This window comes from Meles meles, chromosome 17 (assembly GCF_922984935.1).
Source record: "Meles meles chromosome 17, mMelMel3.1 paternal haplotype, whole genome shotgun sequence".
Taxonomy (NCBI): domain Eukaryota; kingdom Metazoa; phylum Chordata; class Mammalia; order Carnivora; family Mustelidae; genus Meles; species Meles meles.
In genome coordinates, this window is record NC_060082.1 from 37959251 (window position 1) to 37977462 (window position 18212).

The window sequence follows — 18212 nt, forward strand, 5'->3', positions numbered from 1 at the left end:
TCCATGCAATACGTGCCCTCTCTATTACCCTCCACCTGGTTCCCCACCCTCCCACCCCTCTCAGGTTGTTTTTCAGAGTCCATAGTCTCCCATGGTTCATCTCCCCTTCCAATTTCCCTCAACTCCCTTCTCCTCTCCATCTCCCCATGTCCTCCATGTTCTTTGTTATGCTCCACAAATAAGTGAAACCATATGATACTTGACTCTCTCTGCTTGACTTATTTCGTTCAGCATAATCTCTTCCAGTCCCGTCCATGTTGCTACAAAAGTTGGGTATTCATCCTTTGGAAGCTAAAGACCACCTTGCTTAAGAATGCTTGGATCAACCAGGAGATCAAAGATGAACTTAAACAATTCATGGAAACCAATGAGAATGAAGACACTTCGGTCCAAAACCTATGGGATACAGCAAAGGCGGTTCTAAGGGGGAAATACATAGCCATCCAAGCCTCCCTCAAAAACATTGAAAAATCCAGAATACACCAGCTGTCTCTACACCTTAAAAAACTGGAGAATCAACAACAAATCAAACCAACTCCACATGCAAGAAGGGAAATAATCAAGATTAGAGCAGAGATCAATGAGGTAGACACCAGAGATACAGTAGAATGTATCAATGAAACTAGAAGCTGGTTTTTTGAAAGAATCAATAAGATTGATAAACCATTGGCCACACTAATCCAAAAGAAAAGAGAGAAAGCCCAAATTAATAAAACTGAATGAAAAGGGAGAGATCACAACTAACACCAAGGAAATAGAAACAATCATCAGAAATTATTACCAATAGTTATATGCCAATAAGCTAAGCAACCTAGATGAAATGGATGCATTCCTGGAAAACTATAAACTCCCAAAATTGAACCAGGAAGAAATTGACAACCTGAATAGACCGATATCTAGTAACAAGATTGAAGCAGTGATCAAAAACCTCCCAAAGAACAAGAGCCCAGGACCTGAAAGATTCCCTGGGGAATTCTACCAAACTTTCAAAGAAGAAATAACACCAATTCTCCTGAAGCTGTTCCAAAGAATTGAAGCAGAAGGAAAACTTCCAGACTCTTTTTATGAAGCCAGCATTACCCTGATCCCCAAACCAGGCAAAGACCCTACCAAAAAGGAGAATTTCAGACCAATATCACTGATGAATATGGATGCTAAGATTCTCAACAAGATCCTAGCAAACAGGATCCAGCAGCACATTAAAAAGATTATCCACCATGACCAGGTGGGATTCATCCCTGGGTCACAAGGATGGTTCAACATTCGCAAATCAATCAATGTGATAGAACAAATCAATAAGAAAAGAGAGAAGAACCACATGGTCCTCTCAATTGATGCAGAAAAAGCACTTGACAAAATCCAGCATCTGTTCCTGATTAAAATGCTTCAAAGTATAGGGATAGAGGGAACATTCCTGAACTTCATAAAATCTATCTATGAAAGACCCACAGCAAATATCATCCTCAATGGGAAAAAGCTTGCAGCCTTCCCATTGAGATCAGGAACACGACAAGGATGCCCACTCTCACCACTCTTGTTCAACATAGTATTAGAAGTCCTAGCAATGGCAATCAGACAGCAAAGAGAAATAAAAGATCCAAATTGGCAATGAAAAAGTCAAACTCTCTCTCTTCGCAGATGACATGATTCTTTATATGGAAAACCCCAAAGACTCTACTCCCAAACTACTAGAACTCATACAGCAATTCAGTAACGTGGCAGGATACAAAATCAATGTACAGAAACCAGGGGCTTTCTTATACACTAACAATGAAAATACAGAAAGGGAAATTAGAGAATCGATTCCATTACTATAGCACCAAGAACCATAAGATACCTGGGAATAAACCTAATCAAAGAGGTAAAGGATTGCTATGCTATTTTATATATTCTTTTCAGCAAATTAACTCCATAAAAATACATCTCTTTTTGTTTGTTTGTTTGTTTAAGTACAAGCAAGGTATCTAGCCAGTTGGTTGGTATTTTGGGTGTAAACTGTGCCTGCAGCATAGCTGAAACTCAGTGAATATTTGTTGAGTGAATGATCACAAAACAGTAATTCTTGGAACATCTTATGTAATGAAAAATTCACAGAATTTAAACTTTTTAAGGAAAGCTCGTGAAGTTAGACTGGTCACTGGCATCAGGGGCCATGATGGTCTCAGAGGGTAGAGATGATTGCAGCAAACTCAGCTGCTGTCTGAGCACAGACACAATCTAGAGAGTCATGTGAATCCCAGAAAGGAATTCAGGGCCTTTCCTAAACCTGGCCCACAGGAGCAGGAGGCCTGGAGGGGGTGGAAGTGGGGGCATGGGGGGAAGGCAAGAGCAGGAGGCCTGGAGGGGATGGGCATGGGGAGACAGCAGGAGCAGGAGATCTGGAGGGGATGGGAGTGGGGGCCTGGGGGCAGCAGGAGCAGGAGGTCTGGAGAGGGTGAGAGTGAGGGCTTGGGAGTAGGTGGCAGGAGCAGGAGGCCTAAAGGGAGTGGGAGCATGGAGGGCGATGGTATGTGGCCTTTTTCTGGAAAAGGACCCAGAGGAGGGGTGACAGCACGTTGTGCTGGGTATGTAACATGGGATCCTTGAAGCACAGCACACTGAGATGGTCCAAGGAGCCTGCTTCCCGAGATGCATGTGCCCAGTGTTATATAAGCATCATGAAGAACTTACTAAGGACTCGCACACAGCAGCCATAGCTGTAGCTATACCTTTGATTCACTGACCTTTCCCTGGGCCCTCAGAACCAGGTTTTGGTACTACTGTGTGTCTCCAGGGCCCAACATAGGGCCTGGCATTTAGTAAACACTCAAATTAATTGTTCAACAGGCTAATAAATGAGCATCCATCAAGTCTTTCTTGTGCAGAGCTTATTTTGATGATGTGATAATTTGATAATGAAAATCAGGAACCAATGGTCTAATGAGGTAAGATATTTGCCCAAATGTGGGGGAAGACTCCACAGGTTCTGTTTCCCTAAAAACACTCTTTTATTACTGTTGTTTGAGTCTATTGGGGGATATATCTCCTTCTGTTCTTTAAATCTCCCTGCAAATGCACTGACTTCTGACTTAAAAAAAAGGGGGCGGGTGCTGGGTGGCTCAGTGGGTTAAGCCTCTGCCTTCGGCTCAGGTCGTGATCTCGGGGTCCTGGGATCGAGCCCCACATCAGGCTCTCTGCTCAGCAGGGAGCCTGCTTCCCCCTCTCTCTCTGCCTACTTGTGATCTGTCTCTCTCTGTCAAATAAATAAAATCTTTAAAAAAAATAAAAAATAAAATTAAATAAATAAATAAATAATTGAGGATGCCTGGGTGACTCAGTTGGTTGAGTGTCCAACTCTTAGTTTCAACTCAGGTCATGATCTCAGGGTCCTGAGATCCAGCCCTGCACTAGGCTCCATGCTCAATGCGGAGCTGGCTTGAGATTCTCGCTCTCCCTCTACCCCTCCCTCTGCTCTCTCTCTCTCTCTCTCTCTCTCAAATGAATAAATAAAATCTTAAAAAAAAAAAAATCACAGACTCGTTCATAAGGAGGAAAGGAAAAACATGTAGAGATGAGGCCCTTACACAGCTCCCAAGCTGCTATCTTACCCAGCTCTGGAGCTCCTTTGAGAAAGTCAGGTGGGGCCTGGAATCTTTACTCCAGAAGTCAGCCAGGAATAACCTTTCTGTTTGCTCGGTCCCAGCCCCCTCCAGGATATTTGCAGGTCCCGCAAGAGTGACTTTATAAAACTGGTGGATGAACCATAAATTTCCGAATTCTTTATTCATATATATTTTATGAATTTAGAAAGCAGACTCAAACAAGAAGTTGTAGGACGAGATATGATACCTTGTTCTACATGGATTTGTGAGTTAAGTGGTTTGAATCATTACTGAGTGGTTTGAGATTCAAGCTTGATGCTTTCTACTGGAATGTGAGCAGTTTAACTGCTTCTAAGCACTGCTCTGGGTATCTAGTAAGAAGCACATTCATTCCTTCAGATCCTATTTCTGTGTCTGTGGTCGCCTGGGCCTGCCCACCTCCCCTTCCTGAGACACTGCTTTCATTATGCCTCTCGGCCCTGGCTCAGGGATCCTGCACAGTTTCCCCCAACTCCTTGACCTGGCATTGGAGTCAGGGAGGGAGTGTGTTTGCTGGAGGAAGGAAGGGTGGTAGTTCAGGGAAAAGTCCGTAACCCTGAACAGGAACAGGGTGACAGATCTCAGTGAGTGAGATGACTGTGACAGATTTTCTTCCTGCCATTCAGCAGTTTAAATGGAAATCTGATTAACGGTAGACTGGGTCTTTGTTTCCATCTACACATAATTAAAACTTAGGTAATTTGGGGGGTCCCAGCCAACACTAAATATTCTGGGTCTTTATTTTTTAGGGATTAGCCTAGGAGTTTTCAGTTGTCAGCCTTTGGCCACCTTATTGACCACAGAAAATAAAACTATTTCATTGTAAAGCAGTCCCTAGGAGACATGCATTTAAATGTATTATCCAATTATTAAAATGCTCCCCCACATATACACACACAGAGTTAAACCCAACATTGAGCACCACATTGTACCGATTTTTTTTCTGACTTTACTTTCATACCCTCGCCTTCTTCTCCCAAAGCACATTCTACTCGAGCAGCGTTTATGTCTGCTGAGTATTTTGGCTTGAGGATTTTAGACTTCGTTCCAGCATTCCTTGGTCTTAAGTTAGTTAAGTTTAATAAGATTTTGCTGGCTTTCTTTGAGCTTTTCTTGGATCTCTTGTTAGTGATTATTATTCACATCTTACTAAGAAAAGTATATGCTGTCCTCTTATTTAGTATGTTTGGTGTAGGGCTCATAGCAATCGTCTGGCGTGCAAAGGCTCACATTTAAGGGCAAGTGCTTTATAATTTAGTGTAACGTTAACTGTAATGCATGAGGCTGTTTGCTTTATAGGCTCCAACTAAACCATGCAGATGTAACTTCATGGGCTGAGGAAGAATGCTTTCTTAACCAAAGCCACTTTTCAACCATTTAAAACTATTCTTAATGAACTGATTGTGCTTTTTTTTTTCAGTGTTCTAATGCCTTTAAACAGTTTCCTTGTGAAAACAATAAGGCATTCTTGGATTCCTCTTTTAGGGTGTGCATTGCATGGGACCAGAGCCATGTGGTATTTCAACCTTTGGTTACTGCCTCTCCTCTTTTCTCCCATCTAAGTGGCAGAGACAAAATGTGTTTGAAAATGAATTTCCCACGCTCCGCTTCCTTCACCTTTCAGGGAGCAGCCAGCTGAAGAGCTGCCTTTTAACTAGCACTCTCTAAAGAGGAGATAATGAACTAATCATAGTAGAGGAAGTGACATCCTTACCCACCTTCCCCCAGCTTTGGATAACACAATTCCTTTCTTGTTTATTGAAATCACTGGGGACAAAATGGCATCATTTCTTGCTTGCTTCTTAGGACCAGGCTCTAATAACAAGAACTTTCTTTTTAACTTAAATTAGAACTCAAGCTGTTTCATGCAAGTAGGATTTGTCCCAGCTGAGAGGCTTTGAGTCTGAGCAGGACAGACAGAGAATCACGTATAGTATGCAAAAACATACTTTTGGAACATCGCATGGAAATGCCTCCTCAGGTCACCAGGACCAGTGACTAATGGAGGCCACTGTTCTCGCTCTCCCCTCTGTATCCCCACTGGAGAGACGTCTTTAAGTGTCAGGCATTCCTCTTGTGCCAGTTTTGATTAAGTCGCCATAGGGGTTTTTAAGTATGTTCAAAGTGCACATTTCTATCATTGTGTCTGCTGAATCTTTTATTAAATCTCTGAGAAATTTTTATTGTCTCCAGGAGGGAAACTGCAAATTATTTAATAGCACAGTTGGAGGTAGGATTTTCTCAGCTGACCACTAGCCACTAAATGGTTACCTGGGCTTTCAAGTGCATAGAAGTGAAAGACAGCAAAGGGGACTCAGCAGAAGGATCGCCCATAATCAGACATTGTAGCAGTTTGGTCATTTTGAAAAACATGCCTTATTTTCTCCCATAGACTGGCATTTCCCATAAGTTCTAAAGAAAATATAAAACTTGTATGTTAAAAGTGTAGACATTCATTACTGAAGGTAGAAATGGTCATAATGAGGAGTCTAGATGTATCTTAGGTGTAAATTCAACATGGTTTGAAATAGGATTTATAGTCATATAGTTTACAAGTTAAATATTTTATTTTTCATTGGTTAAAATAACCAACCTAAGACATTCTGCCTAAAAATCATGATTTAAAAGAAAAGCAGTTCTTTATGAGTGTGAATCAAGTCTGTGAAACACAGAGCACACTCACATGGATTTTAGGTGTGCTACCAAGGTGTGAAGATGGGAAGGGATGAAGGCAGTCGTAAAGAGTCGTGTCTCCCCTTCTCTCACCTGCAGATTTAGGCTTCATGTGGAAATACAGTCAACTACTAATGGGGTCTGTGTTCATGACCGCCTTGAATATGTCTGGTCATGTGCACAATTAAGACTAGTTTTCCATCAACATTGCATTTTAGATTATATAATATTCGAATTATTTTTATTCTGCAATCCCATGACTATGTCCTTTCCATAATGTCATCACAAAATTACCTTTCTAAGAATTTTAATAGTAAGGCTTATCACTACTAAAAATATTCTAAAGTATTCTGGTATAATGAATAGCAGTCTTAAGTAAACACATGAATGAGTAAAATTCTTTCAAAATTATGAGATGGGACTTGATCGTGCATTGTACTTGTGTCTTTGGCAAAGAAAATGGATTTCAGTGGCAGAAAGTCTCAAATTTTTAACAATACTAATGGTTTCATCGAACCCTTCCCATATACCAGACCTTGTACTATGTTCTACACATGCTCTCTGATTTAATCCTGGAAACAGCCCAAGGAGTTCAGAGCTGTTGCTTCTGTCCAGTGCTAAATGAGACCATGAAGTGCCATTTCGAGAGAGTGTGGGGCTTGGGGTGAGTCCTGGTCTCTGACTGCGAGGTGTCTTAGTGTCCGCAGAAGTTCATGAGTCAGGACTGCCATGACATAAGCACCGCACAGGCTCCCCTCCAGGATTGCTGATCACATCCAGATGATGGACCTCTGGCTACAGGAGGAGTTCCAGGCCAGGACACAGAGGCTCCTCACATGCCTCTCACACAGACCAGAGGGAGAGTCCACCTCATTTCCCTGCTGTCTGTGTCCTATCCACGCTGCACTCAAACACAGTGGTGGTGGAAATGTCAGCAGTAATGAGTCTGTCTTGCAGCTTTTAAGGGTGACATGCCCTTTATGGAGGAGCTGTCTGGACAGGACCGGCTGCTTCAGATGTTGGCTTGCCCCCGACGCCCCTGAGGGTTTGGGGGAACTGCATCCTCACCACTGCAAGCCCCTGAGCACACTTCCTGGTGCACCTCCCTCTCCAGTTTACACCAGCAGGACTTAGCCTCAGCCACTGGATGTGGATGGCTCGCCAGCTGCTTGGGAGAACAGCCAAGGTATTTGCCACCAGCTGCACGGAGTCCTGGGTCTGAATCCTACCCTCCCACGTGCCGACTGTGCAAATCTGGGTAGTTATTTATCCTTCCTGTGTCCCGGTTCCTCATCTATAAAATCTCCACCTACCTTTCAGAGTTGTTTTCAGAATTAAGTGTTTTCCTATGTCAAGTGCTTAGGACATCATGTTTGACATGTAGTGAAGTTGTGGACATGTTGACAGTTGCTGTCTCTAGTATGTAATTAGACTTCATGTCTGTCCTCTGTATGACCTGCAGGCTGACTGTCCCCCTCCCCCTTTCCTGGGGATACCCAGAACGGTGACACCATCTCCTTTCTTTTCCTGAGTTCTGTGGTTCACAGCCCCCACTGATGACCCGTCCGTACACAGTTTTCTCTCAGTAGCCCCAGAGTGCTTCTGCTTTTCCTGAGTGCTGTGACCGTCCTGCCTGTGTGCTGCTCACCAAGCCACGTTTTTCTCTCCCAATACCTTGTCACTGTGGTTTTCCTACCCGCTCTTGTCTGTTAAAGATTTCAGATCCCTGGACTGCCGAGGTGGTTCAATTGATGAAGTGTCTGTCCTCAGCTCAGGTCATGACCCAGGGTCCCGGGATCAAGTCCCACATCAGTCTCCCCGCTCAGTGGGGACTCTGCTTCTCCTTCTGCCTCTGTGCCCCCACCCCCGACAGCTTGTGCTCTCTGTTTCTGTCTGAAAAATAAATAAAATCTTTTAAAAAGAAATTCAAATCCCCATTTCCTGCCCATATCTCTCATGTGATGGATGTCTCTGTATTCACAGTAGCGTGTAGGACATCTTCCTTCAAATATTCTGCCAAAGTATCAGAAGAGAGCACTTTGAAACCCTTAAATGGAAGCCTGGGTACCTTTGTTAATTAGACACAAGTAAGCATAGCTTATTGTAACTAGATACCATTGACTTGGGCGAGATCGTGAATTTTGGAAGAAATTAAAATGTAAGGAAACAGAACAATATGGATTTTTAAAAATTACCTACTCAGAAGTAGCATAATGTTTCAGAAAACTGAACCAAGAGTAGCCTTGATGAACGAGGTTGTGTTGCTCGTCAGAGGCAAAGGGCCGGTGGATGCTCATCTGTGAGCCGTCCACTGAAATGTTACTAGGACTTCACCTTTACATATTTTCCTAAGTTTGAGCGAAGCTGAATTTTATTCCAAGTTTGACCTGAACTTTTCTCTTTGGCTGTCTTAAAAAAAGGCAGTCCTTGAGGCAAAACTCAGAGTGTGGTGAGGGAAGCCTGAACGTTGCTTACCTGTGGGGGCAGAGTATGGCGATTGGTTGAAGGGAGCACCGGCAAGCCTCCTGGCCTGCTGGGGGATCTTGTATTCCAACCTGAGTGGGAGAGGCACGGACATGCACATGTGTGAAAATCCATCAGGTCCAACTCTTACACTTTGTGCCTCTTACTGACAAGCCAGACCATATAGGAATGATGTATGGCCTTTGAAAAACTAAAATGTCCTTTCCTCATTTTGGAAGACAGGGGGGGTATTCCATTCATTCTTCTCTTCCTGGTTATGCAGCGGGAGGGGTTAAGAGGCAGGAGGAAGGTGTGGGGTACTTTCCTCTGGGACTTTGTCATCCTCCCAGCTCCGCGCCCCACCCCCCACCCCGACTCATCCCCTTGCTGTTTGTGTGGATAAATGCTTTCCGGGATTTGAAGAGAGCACACCATGTGCTCCACAGCTGCATTTTTATTCAGAAGCTGAAGGGTAGAGCCTTTTGTGACACGATCACATTCTTGCCCAGTTTGCTTTCCTTCTAGCATCTCTGTCAGCTGCCCATCTTCCCATCATGGTGCTTGAGAGCAGAAACTACTCTCTGCCTTTTCCTCCTCAACAAGTGCCTAGTGAATTGGAGCTTCTAGGGTGGAGAAGAGATGGCAAAGGAATGATTCAGTAATATGGAAACAATAAAGAGCCATCCATGTGGAGACAGTAACACATCTTTTCCATCCATCTGTCGAAGGCCTTACGATAGAATTAAGCCAAGGTTATAAAAAGATTGCAATTTTCCATATGGAAGAGCCAGATTTAGGGCCAGGAAGAAGGAACAGAGAGGGTGTTTCTAACATTTCTGACATGAGAGAGGCTACATGTGTAAGCCTTTTCTTCCAAAATACCTCATCCTATGACAGAAGTCAGGTTCAGGGAAACGTACTGCTCTCAGTTGACTTAGAACGGAAAGTACGTTTACTTTGTGAGAAATTGCTTCATATTAGGAAAGCATCTGGGAGTCTGCTATAATTCTTCCTCTGGGGCTCATGCCGTTGTCCTGTTAGGAAGTGGTTCTGAGTGAGCTGAGGGCTTCTGAAATCTCCTTCAGGACCTTAGTTCTGGGCTGTAACGTAGGATGCACACATCACTGAAGAACTGCTGTCCTCTCATTACCCCTGCTGTTCTCTCCTTCCCCGGAGTCACTGTGAAGTCACAGATGCAGCAGTAACACTGTAAACCCATTTGTTCTCTAAAGGGAGTAGGATTTCCTAAGTTCACTCTGTCCCAGCTCTTGCCTGTCCTGAAGCCAAAATAACAAAAACAATGCGATTCTGTGAAAACCATGGAATCTGTGGACCCACCAGGATAGATGAGACAGACCTCAATATACATAAATCCTCACTTAAGTAAAACCTCTTGATGACTCTGTGGGTTTCTGACTTCCACTCGGCTCCCAGTCTCAAATGGAGCCTAACATTTGCTGCTGCTTCTGCCAAAAGCCTGGAGGAGGTGGGAGGTGATTTCTGGCCCAGTGTCACCAGATCTGGCTAAGGTGAGCACCAACTCATCAATAGATTCTTCACCACTAGCATAGGCTACGAAGGCCATCAGTCAGGAGCCACAGCTATCACCACTGACGGTGAACCCATGTGAACAGCGGCACAGTTGTGCCCAGTGGGTCTAGGGGCCTCAGCAGCTGCTCCGTGATCAGCTTGCTGTCATCACACATTTTATGAAAATGAACATTTAGACCCTCATTTCCCCTGAAAGCAGAGCTTTGCAGAAGATGACAGCCAAAGCATCATGAAGTAATAGGTTACTGAGGGGAAATTGGGAAGAACACAGACTTCTGGGTCAAAGGTCACTCTTCAATGGTAAAAGTAGTTCCTGAGATTACAAAGGAAAGTTGCAACTATGGAAATTTTAAGATGTGTGTCCAAAAATCATGTTAAAAACAGACCAGACAACAAGTAGGAAAAATAGTTGCCATAACTGATGTTTCCCAGCTGTCACCAGGTTCCCATACATGAGTAGGAGAGATGCGTGTGCGTACATGTGAATGCACAATCATGTGGACATGCCAAAGAGGAGTGTGTGATTACTGCTCTGTGTATATGTTAAATAAATCATCATAACCGCAATAGTACACTATATGACTTCAGAATGTTATGTTTTCAGGAAGTTTTAATTCCTTAGGAAAAGTTCATATCTGAGGTGATGACACATTACACATCCGGTTGTGCCCTGTGTATGTTCCACGTGTAGACTGAGGCACAAAGGAGAACATATTGAAAGGAAATAGATCGAAAAGAATATAGAAGTTAGATCTTTGTAGTGAGAGTGTCGATGATTGCTTTTCCTGCACGATTTTCTGCATTTTCAGGCTTTAAAAACATGAGTATGTTCATTTTACAATTGGAAAACAAAACCAACATTAAAACAGAAAATATATCTCCCCTCAAAGATTTGCCCTTCCTTTGAAGGTTGAAGTTCTAGGGTGCCTGGGTGGCTCAGTCAGTTAAACATCTGCCCTTGGGGGCGCCTGGGTGGCTCAGTGGGTTAAGCCTCTGCCTTTGGCTCGGGTCATGGTCCCAGGGTCCTGGGATCGAGCCCCACATCAGGCTCTCTGCTCAGCAGGGAGCCTGCTTCTCCCTCTCTCTCTGCCTGCCTCTCTGCCTGCTTGTCATCTCTCTCTGTCGGATAAATGAATAGAGTCTTTAAAAAAAAAAAAATACCCTGAAAAAAAAAATACCCTAAACATCTGCCTTTGGCTCAGGTCATGATCTCAGGGTTCTAGGGATTGAGTCCCACACTGGGCTCCCTGCTCAGCAGGGAGCCTGCTTCTCCCTCTGCCTCTACCTCTCCCCCGTTTGTATATGCTCGCTCATTCTCTCAAATAAATAAAATAAAATCTTTTTAAAAAAATAGTTAAAGTTCCTATTTTAGAATGGACAAAACTTATTAAGTGAAAAAGCCCATCAAAGCTAATTTGTTTAAATTTTTTAAAATGAATATTTTATGCTGCCTTTCAGTAAGAGTAGGTGAGAGACTCAAGTGAGGGACTTATGGAAAGCCTGAGCGCTCTTACATGTCAGCTGCGCTGGGGACACCACTGCCTTTGAGCGTCTGGGGTCCCTGCATACTCATCTGAAGCCAAACACGGGGAGCCCTCCTCCCAAGCCCTTTTTAGCACCTTTTTCATTAAACCATCGATTTAGCAGTTTAAAAATCTCTCTCGGGGCACCTGGGTGGCTCAGTGGGTTAAGCCTCTGCCTTCGGCTCAGGTCATGATCTCAGGGTCCTGGGATCGAGTCCCACATCGGGCTCTCTGCTTGGCAGGGAGCCTGCTTCCTCCTCTCTCTCTGCCTGCCTCTCTGCCTGCTTGTGACCTCTCTCTGTCAAATAAATAAAATTTTTAAAAAAAAAGTTATAAAAAAAAATCTCTCTCACTTGCTGTTCACATAAAGAGTCAGCATTATTTTTCAAAACATTTTAAGACACTAGTTCTTCCCTCTCTTGTGGAAGATCGTTTCCATTGATTATTCCCATGAAGATTTCTGCCTAGAACTCTGATTGGGAGCGCCTGGCTTTCCAGCTCTTGTCGGATGGCTTGGTGTTCAGATACCCAGGTAGTGATCTGAAGGATCTAAAGCTCCACAGAATACAGCAGAATTTCAAAGCAGGAGAGGACCTTAGAAACGATAGAATCCAGCTCTGTTTATTGTACAGAAGAAGAGGCTGAAGTCGGAAGGCTTGGGGCCCTCGCTTAGCCCCCTGTTAGTCACAGGCTTCCTGACCTGTCATCATGATCTTCTTGTTACGTTGTCCTCAGAATACACATCCAGACTCTGCTCTGTGGTGTTTGGGTGTCATTGGCATAGAGTCAGCACCACTCTGAACCGAATACAGTGGCCCAGAAGTTTCCGCCTCACTGCTGTGGTGCTTCTTGTGGGCTGAGAACAGGTGGGCCCTGCCACGCTGGGCTCTTCCTCATGTTCCCTCAGAAAATTCTCATTTGTTCTCGTCAGATTCCTTTCAGCTTAGTTGATTTTTTTAACCTTGGACTTCCAGCTGAGAAGGAATCTCTTTTTTATCTATATTTTTACAAAAGCTGACCTTGTTTGGGTTTTGCTTTGATCTTTATTGGATCTTTTGGCAGTGGAGTTATGTAAATTTAGTTTCTAAGCTACAGGATAAATGTGAGCAAATGTGGTTAAGAAAATTTCGTTTCTCTGTATACTGGTGTTCTCAAAAGCATAACGAAAGAATTTCTGTGGATGGTGAGCACTGGCCTGCACTCCTGGCCTGCACTCCTGGCCTGCACAATGAAGATGTCACAACAGCTGCGAGGTATTGCTTACACTGTCGCAATTCATTTTGATACAGTGGATTTTTATTTTTTTTGTAACTCCCCCTCAAAGGTTTTTGTTTTGTTTTGTTTTTTTAAGTAGCAGGTGTGACTTTCAACCTTCCATACACAAACTTGTATGATACAGAGTAATTTTGGAGAGGCAACGTAATCCCAAATGTGTGGGAAATGAATTTTAAGAAAGGTGAATGATGTCTCTTGTAATCTTGAGCTCAAATAATTGTTTTCACGGTGAACCAAATATGGACACGTCAAACCCAAAACTGGGGACCAGGAGAACTTGAAGAAGGTGACCAACAGGTTAGTGAAGGATGTTTGTGTTTCTGCTATGGTCTCTGTCTCACCACGGAGGGCTCTGTCCTCATGGAAAACCCGACAACTTCGACTTAAATTCAGATGTCCCATCACTGAGGTCGTGATTAACATACATGCTCTTATTTAATATAATTTGTATAGTTTGTGGTGAAAATGCAAAAATGGCTTTAATTTTTCATAGATAAGATCCATAGAATTTTGAAAGTGAGAAGTGTTTCTGTGTCTTAATGAGAGTGATTAAATGTATTTGTTGAACCAGGTTTAATGTCAGTCTCAAAGTCGTGCTTACAAGACTGTGCCCTCAACCTCCAGACCAGTCTTTCGGACAATCTCTCCATCCAAATCGTCACTAACTTCCCTTCCATGGGCCCGACTGCTATTCTTAGTTCATTCTATAAAGATGTTCAATGTCGTTTTAGGCATTTCTGATTGTAGGTCATCATAAAGGAGTATTAAACACCACTGAGTATGGAAGTGTGTTCTAAGGTGCTTAGGATGTATCAACCTGCTTTATTCAGCATTTCACCAGAATGTTTTCTGGTCATACCATATATATTTATGAAAATACATACTAAGAATTTTTATTCCCATAGTCATTAGATTCTTCACTAAAGGAAGCTAGAAGTTATTCTATTTCTTTCTCCCATAGCTGTGCTCCTGGACCACGCACTAGCTCCCAGACAGGGCTCCCTGAGTCTTCAGTGCTTCTCCTTGGGGTTCACCCTATACTCCGGCCCCAGATCATTCATCCTAAAATAGAGTTTTCAGCCCCACAGCAGCCCTTGCCTCCAAACTGTCACTGTGACTCAGCTCCATCTGCTTGGGAAGGTCCTGCACGATGTGTGAAGTTTGCTTTCCGTCTGCCTCCTGTCCCTCTCTGAGCCCAGCCTGCCCCCCAAGACATCACTCAGATTCTGCTTCTCACGTCCAGTTCAGCACTATTCTCTGGATTACTCTGTCCTCACCTTATCTCCCTGTTCCCTGTCTACTCCATGTTTGCCCCATACCTTTAAGTTCTGCTTCTTTTCTTGTATTATTCTCTAGCTATTTTTGTCTGGATGTCATATCTTCCTGGCAACTCTCCAAGGCGGTCGCCCTGGCTGGGATTGTGTAGGTCCTGCCCCAAGGCTACGAAGCCCATCCCTGGTGAGGAGCCTGGGACCCTAGTCTCATTAAGCCTCCAAGGGATTCATTCCGGTGACGATCAGATTACTTGTCACTTAAACCATGCAGTAAATATTTGAACTGAGCAGAACTACCAACTTCATATTAAATGGATTTTAAGTTCTTTGAAAATTATGATCTGTGTGTAGTGTTACCTCTTTTCATCTAGTTTGTAGTTAGTCAGGATTCTGTATCAGTGAGAGAAATTTTCAAGTAAAATATTTCAGTCACACATACCTAAATGAACAGGTTCCCAATTTCTCATTATAAAAATTCTTTCACTTCTGTTTAATTATACAACCGATTCATGAATACATTCTCATGAATTCAAAAATACAAAGTAGAACTCATCCTTGATTCTTTCCCCCGGAGTAAAGAGGGCTATTGATTTGCCGAGTTCCCCTCCAAAATTTTTTACCACATTTACATATTTAGGGGACCGAGCCTGTGTGGCTTGGTTGGTTGAGCATCATGCTCTTGGTCGTGATCTGAAGTCATGATCTCAGGCTTGCGAGATCGAGTCCTGTGTCGAGCTCTGTGCTCCGCACAGAGTCTGCTTGAGATTCTCCCTCCCTCTGCCCCTCCCCACTCTCTCTCTGAAAGAAAGAAAATCTTTTTTAAAAAAGACAATTTCCTCATACTCAAGCATTTAATATGTGCTGAATGTCTTTGTTAATACTTATAAAGTGCTTGGTGTTTGTGAGGTGCTCTTTAAACGCCAGTCCTCCACTGCTGGCCCTTTCGTCTGCCCACATGGTTCATTTTGTGCTTCGTGTGGTAGCTGGAGCTCCATGGTGGTAACAACTCCAGATGCAAGATGACCCGCATGGAGTGGACGTCTGCAAGCGTTCAGGAAGTGCATCACCCCAGCACATCCACCTCTGGTGCGTGAACGTCCAGGTTGCTTGTTTCATCTTCTTGAAGCACCCGAGGGTCCCTGAGATGATCTGTGCAAACACTGAAGGACAAAGAATGCTTTTGCTTTTATTGGAAATCTTTCAAGAACACTCATCAGGGAGTGGATTCTTTACTTTAAGGTACTTTCTTCCTCACATACCAGCGCTGAACTGAAAAGTTACTATTTGCAAACTGCCCTCTTTTACAAAAAGGCAATATGGTACAATCCAGTGGGACAATCGAGACAAAAACGTGCTACTTGAGGCACTTTCTTACTTAAATTTGACTACAGCCACAAAGCAGAAAGTATATTTCCTCAAAAAGCATTTTCACTCTTCAGAAATATACAAAGCTATGTCAGTGTTAACCAAACTTAGGATCATTGTGCAGTGAATCCAAATATTGATCATTAGGTTATACTCCTGAACCTAATATTATATGTTAGTTATACCTCAGTTTTCAAAAAAGAAGGAATGAAACAGAATGGAGAACCCAGAAGTAAGCCCAGGCTTAAATGGTTAATTAGCCTTTGACAACAGAAACAAGAATATCTGATGGGAAAAAGACAGTCTCTTCAACAAATGGTGTTGGAAAATCTGGACAGCTGCATGAGGAAGAATGAAACTGGACCACTTTCTGACACCATACTCAAAGATAAACTCAAAAGGGATTACAGACCTACATGTGAGACCTGAAACCATAAAAGTTCTAAAAGAAACAATTAGCAGGAAACTCTTGGACATCAGCATTAGCAACATTTTTCTAGATATGTCTCCTGAGGCAAGGGAAATAAAAGCAGAAGTAAACTATTAGGATCACACCAAAGTAAAAAGCTTTTGCTTTTTTAGCTTTGCCTTTTAGCTTTGCCAGCAAAGGAAACCATCAACAAAATGACAAGGCCATCTACTAAACAGGAGAAGATATTCACAAATGGTACATCTAATAAGGGCTTAATATCCAAAATGTATGAAGAACTTACACAACTCAATACCAAGAAAATCCCAAATAATTCAGTTAAAAAATGGGGCAGAGGACCTGAATAGACCTTTTTCCAAAGAAGACATCCAAATGGCCAACATGCTCAACATCACTGGTCATCAAGGCAATACCAATCACCTAACACCTATCAGGTGGGCTAAAAACAGTAACACAAGGAACACCAGGTGCTGACCAGGTCATGGAGAAAGGGGAGCCGTCATGCACTGTTGGTGGGAATGCAAACTGGTGCAGCCGCTGTGGGAAGCAGTATGGAGGTTCCTCAGAAAGTTCAAAATAGAGCTCCCCTACGATCCAGTAATGGCACTGCTGGGCATTTATCCAAAGCAAATGAAAGCACTGATTTGGAAGGAAACATGCATACCATGTTTATCGCAGCATTACCTCCAGCAGCCAGGATACAGAAGAGCCCAAGTGTCCATCACGTGATGAATGGATAAAGAAGATATGGTAGTGGGGCTCCTGGCTGGCTCAGTCAGTAGGGCATATGACTCTAATACTCTTGACCTCAGGGTTCTCAGTTCAAGCCCCACACTGGGTATAGAGATTACTCAAAAAATTAAGTAAAATACTGCAGTTTTAAAAAATAATTTAAAAAAGAACATGCGGTTGGTATGCACGCACACACACACTGGAATATTACTTAGCTATAAAAAAGGGTGAAATCTTGCCATTTGTAACGACATGGATGGACCAGAGGGTATTATACTAAATGACATAAGTCAGAGAGTGAAAGGCAATTATCATGTGATTTCACTCATATGTGGAGTCTAAATCACAAAACAAAACACAAAACAAACAAGAGCAGAAACAGAGCCGGTTGCAGAGGGAAGGAAGGAGAGGGATAGATGATGGGGAGAGGGAGGTCCGGCTTCTAGGAACGGGATGAATAAGTCCCAGAAGGGACGGCACTGCAGCGTAACGCACACACTTGTCACGTCACCATGTCACATGCCTGACACTAATGTCACAGCCTGTGTCAGCTACACTTTAACTTAAAAAATAAATAAGAAAAAATATAAAGAAATAATACAGTTTTCCCCCATGGCTTTGATGTTCCCAACTGCTAAAAAGAATGACTTAGAATTTGTGAAGCCTGACACTGTCTCTTTGTAAGTTGTGATATTAATTCTGGAACTTTGTCAACAGGAGCAATCTAGATGGGTGAGGTTGATGATTTCCTAATCTCCTTTCCCTTACCCTGCAATCTCCTACTCTATCCCCAGACATTGTTACAAGAGAGAAAACACAAGGGAAACAAAGAAACACCGTTTATAGCTTTTCCACGTTTTTTCTTTCTTGTTAACTTTCCTCTCATACTTCTTTTTTTCTATTGCCTTTTTAAAGACTTCCCTTGCCTCTCTATCTGCCTCAACCCCATCATGGAGATACCCCCGCTCCGTACCTCTGTGCTCCCTTCCTGAGAACTTTGCAGGCTCCTTAGTTGTGCCCTTGACTGAGCAATGTACACACAGCACAGTTCACTGCCATTGGGGTCCTAGAGCCACAGTCCCCAACTGTTCTTGTTCTCAGGTGTGAGGTGCCCAGCAGCTTACTCCTAATTGCCAGGACCCAACTAACAAAGTTACAAAGTGCTTTCTTATGCAGATTGGAGCTTTGCCTGTAATGATGTTTTTCTGGAACTGGTCCTCTGGGAATGGCGCACAACCCAAGCTCATCCCTGGGACTCTGTTACCGAGCAAATGGTGTCTGCTTTGGGTTTTTTTTATCCCATTGA

General features: G+C 43.2%; 1 protein-coding gene across 20 annotated transcripts in view; it reads left to right on the forward strand.

Moving 5' to 3' along the window:
• DISP1 (dispatched RND transporter family member 1) overlaps positions 1-18212 on the forward strand; it is a 194012-nt gene that overhangs the window by 154692 nt on the left and 21108 nt on the right. For 3 of the 20 annotated variants that reach the window (XM_045982209.1, XM_045982214.1, XM_045982212.1), the window contains exons 1-2: positions 8377-10285; positions 13185-13402. The exons of 16 other annotated variants lie outside the window; for them this stretch is intronic. The gene's annotated coding sequence lies outside the window, so the exon portion shown is untranslated. Of the gene's footprint in view, positions 1-8376; positions 10286-12178; positions 13403-18212 lie in introns of those variants that run through there. One more of the 20 variants, XM_045982210.1, reaches the window with a different exon arrangement.